General features: G+C 37.5%; 1 protein-coding gene across 1 annotated transcript in view; it reads left to right on the top strand.

The window, feature by feature from the left end:
- Window positions 1–4,673, top strand: part of LOC106873931 (chondroitin sulfate proteoglycan 4) — a 187,797-nt gene that overhangs the window by 67,805 nt on the left and 115,319 nt on the right. The window lies entirely within an intron of this gene.

Below are 4,673 nucleotides of genomic sequence, written 5' to 3'. Positions count from 1 at the left end.
CCCCCCAATCATCTCACCTTCTATATCACCATATGTCTCTCACTCTCTTCATGCATTACACCTGCCTTTCTATTCCAACACTCTTGCAACCTACCCAACAACTTGGCATCTCTCTTTGTCTTATATCTTTCTCCTATCAACTGTATCATGTTTACTGTTCTGCTACTTTTCATCACCATGCATCTTTAATCACCCCACCCCCCCTCTTATCCACTATTCACTGTTTCTACTCTTCAACTCTATCTAATTTCTATAGTTGTCACCTACTCTTCCCTACTTTTCCTACATATCATCCACTCAATACTTATTCTTTATTATATTCATTTTCTCACCAATTATCCATCTTTAACCATCTCTCACTCTGCCAAACACTCTTGCAACCCCATCCACCCACAATCCTGGTTCCTCTGCCTCCATTCACTTCTACTTGCTTCAAACATTAAGGGTCCACACAGATGTCTCATCACCACTATCTTATCTCTTCCCTACTCCACCCTGATCACTCCCTCACCTCTTCTTATTTCTTTATTGCCCACAAGGGGCTAAACATAGAGAGGACAAACAAGGACAGACAAAGGGATTAAGTCGATTACATCGACTCCAGCGCGTAACTGATACTTAATTTATCGACCCCGAAAGGATGAAAGACAAAGTCAACCCGGCGGAATTTGAACTCAGAACGTAACGGCAGACGAAATACTGCTAAGCATGTCGCCCGGCGTGCTAACGTTTCTGCCAGCTCCCTCACCTCTTCTAAAATGTGAATTGCCATGTGACCCCTTAACTGCAAGTAATCCATTCTGCTCTAGCTCCTTTTTCAGATTCTTTAACCCATCATCTGGTAGCATAATGTCACTTCTCTCAGGGATCCTAGTCTTGGAAGCTGCATTGTGACCTCACTAGTGCTGGTGTCACAAAAATAGCACCCAGTGCATGCTGTAAAGTGGTTGGCTTTAAGAAGGGCATCAACCATAGAAACCATGCTAAAGTATCCAAAGATGATAAATAATGATGATAGTGATAGTTTGTTCCTCTATTGACATTCTTCAAACACTCTCAATACCAAACATTTACAACACTTCTAGTTTTGGACAAAAAAGTTTAAAGCTGTTTATCATCTTTTAACTGTTTAGGGTAATGGTGAGATGGTAGATATTCACAAAGTTGAATATGTTGGGTGATGGTTGTCAATCTTTTACAGCTGCATTATTTTTTTTTTTTTTTTTTTTTTTTTTTTTTTTTTTGCTCTTTTCTTTTTAACTTTTGCTAAGAGATTCACTCCTACACTAACAGAATCAATAGCATATTTGCTTTTATCCCCTTCAAATACAGTTAAAAATCCCACTACCATCTCCTTCATCCTCTCTGCTAAACAAATAACATTTGTTCAGTGTTTTCTTTTTTAAATTTCTATTTTCTTTTTTTATTATTTGGTTATGGGCATAAGCACTTTCATTTTCTTTTTTCTCTTAATAATAATAATAAAAAAAAAAGATTCTTGATAGTCATTCAATAACGGAAAATTATTTCACCCTCTTAAAAGGTTTTCACCATTTGCAAGTGCAACAGTATTTGGCAATCAGTAACTACATGATAATCTTTCTCTTTTATTCAGAAAATGCCAAAGTGCTTCCATGTTGCTTTAAACCAAATGCAAGATGACTCTGATGATGGTGATGGTAGTAAGGGTAATGATAATGGTGGTGGTATTAGTAGCATGATGAGAAAGTTGATTATAAGGATGATGATGATGCATATGATGCTAACGATGGTGATAGTGATGATGGGAGTAGTGACAATGGTGGTTATGATGGTGATGAGGATGAGGAGGAGATAGTGATGATGGAGATAATAAGGGGCAGTGGTGTGAAGATCATGTTAGAGATAGTGATAGTGGTAATGATGGAGATTGAGTGTATGATTCAGTTATGCCATACCATTATGTATGTGCTTGTGTGTGCTTACATATATCAAATCTGTATAAACACAATCACATGTACTGACTCAAATACTTTAACACCCATGAAAGTGTGTCCATCCATCTGTTCGTCTGTTCATCTATCTATCTATCCACACACACACACACACACACACAAGTATATACTGACACACATTCAATTATATACACAAATACATGAACACATATACTGACATAGTGGTATAAAGTAGGTGGGTTTTATAGTACCATTTCTTAGAGTGAAATATTAATAGTATAAGATGAGAGAAAGATAGAAATAGATTAATAGATAGTGAAGAGAGAGATTGATTGATAGATAAGGAAAATTGGTAGATGAAGAGGAGAGTGAAAGAGATACTAAATGAAGGAGGTGGTATATAGGGAGAGAAGTACATTTGTGTTCGTGTGTGTGTATATATACACATCATCATCATCATTACCATCACATTTGTATCTATTTTCCATGCATGAGTTGGACACATCTTCTCTAGCTCAGCATCTTGCCACTTATTGCTGTCCCTCATCATCTTGTTTGTGATGTCCAGCCTCATGAATTCAATCTTTCCTATTTTGTTCCACGTCTTCCTTGTTTCTTTTTTGGTTGGTTCCTTTTACTTGGATTATTAGGAGTTTCTTTATCCAACTGACATTTGCTAAATGTTTACTTGTCTGTGAAATCTCTTCTTCTGTACACTTCATTTGATTCCTCTGATATCTAGTTTTACTCTCAGGTCTTTTGCATGCAATCGGTCATGTTCACTGAACTTTACATACTAAGTGGAATACACACACCTCATTTCTTTTCCATCCTTCATATATCTTCTGCATTAAATGCTCATGTTTTGCTTACATGCAAGATTGTACTTTTCACATAAACATCATGCAATCTGCCCTTCACTTACATAGAAATTCCCTATGTTATCAGCAGAAGTAACAGCTCTCTAAACTTTTCTCATTCTGTTCTTATTCTAGTTATTATAATTTTGGTGCATTCATCTCCATCTTGATAGCTTCTACTATTTAAGAAATAATTGTTGTTATTACTTCTTTAGAGTTTTCTGAGCATTTGAAAGAATTTATTTCATGGATATTCTAACTCTTACTACTTCATTGAATCTGTTACATATGAAATCTTCCTCCTCTCTCAGCCTGCCTATGATCCCACTACACCTCTTGTGCATCCATAGTTTACATTGGGTATACTAAATAGAATTTCTACCGACTCCCTTTCAACATACTACATATGGCTACTCCTTTGATCGCAATAGAGAGTCCTGTTTTTTTCCCTGTGGGTCGGAGGCTGGAGTGTTTCTGTAACTTTATGCTGATCAGTTGGGTGGCCTTTTCTGGATGCTGTCTAGGATGTCTGTATGTGTAGCAGCAACACCATACTAGATGAAACCAATACTCTATTATGGGGCTCACCCGAGCTTTTTAATTATCAATAATTTCCTGGGGCTGAAGCATCTTATAGCCCTAAAGAAGGGAGCCAGTTATTGGGGTGAAACCTAGCTATATTAAGGATGTACTTTCACTGAAGAGATCCTTAGTGGTAGTAAGACCTAATAATTGGAGCAATTTTGAGCATTTTTTAGTTGAGTGTTGCTCATGATTAAAGAATAAATATGTGATGCAATGATGTTTTCTCGAAATGTGTTTTCTTGCTGCTGAAACAAAATTGGTATATTCCCATTGGAGGATGCTTTTAAGGTCTCTGTTAGCATGTGTTTGACATGGTGTCTAGGTTATAAGTAGATAATATGTGGTTGAAAAGTGTTAAGGTGGAATGAAGAGTAATATCTGCATAAGAATGTGTGTTGTTGAATGTGGTAACAAGTAAGTCATTGACATAGAAGGAAGAGAACAACAGATAAAACCAAACTCGGGGCTACATTGAAGCTGATAGAATGAGAGATAGAAAAGGCTCCAGTAGCATATGTGGCATAGTGTAATCTGATATGAGGCTGTTGGTCCAAGAGATGAGAGATGGTGGAACCAAGAGGCAGAAAGCTTTGGTAAGAGATTCGTGTACCAGATATGGTGGACAGCTTTACTGATGTAAGTTAAGGATGTCAATATGACTTTAACCAAATTCCTTTAAGACAAGAGCCCACTAGCAGATGACAATAGAGTAGGTTACTAGTGAATCTGGATATATGTAAACCGGAAATCAAAATGGTAGTCATTAATGACTACCATTTTGATTTCTGAGTGAGATAGATTCAAGATGTCAGAGAATGACATTGTTAATGGCTGTCTCCATTACAATAGGTGATATATATATATATAATCTTTTTGTCTTTTTACTTGTTTCGGTCATTTGACTGCAGCCATGCTGGGGTATCACCTTGAAATTTTAGTTGAATGTATCAACCCTAGTACTTATTTTTTGAAACCTGGTACTTAATCTATCGGTCTCTTCTACTAAGTTACGGGGACATAAACACACCAGCACTGATCATGAAGTGGTGGTGGGGGACAAACACAGACACAAAAACACACACACACACACACACACACACACACACACACACACACACACACACACATACATACATACATGACAGGCTTCTTTCAGTTTCCGCCTACCAAATCCACTCACAAGGCCTTGGTCAGCACGAGGCTATAGTAGAAGACACCCAGAGTGCTACACAGTGGGGCTGAACCTGGAACCATGTGGTTGGAAAGCAAGCTTCTTACCACACAGCTGCACCTG

Source organism: Octopus bimaculoides, chromosome 3 (genome assembly GCF_001194135.2).
Source record: "Octopus bimaculoides isolate UCB-OBI-ISO-001 chromosome 3, ASM119413v2, whole genome shotgun sequence".
In the NCBI taxonomy this organism is placed as follows: domain Eukaryota; kingdom Metazoa; phylum Mollusca; class Cephalopoda; order Octopoda; family Octopodidae; genus Octopus; species Octopus bimaculoides.
This window is presented reverse-complemented; position numbering and strand designations above follow the sequence as displayed.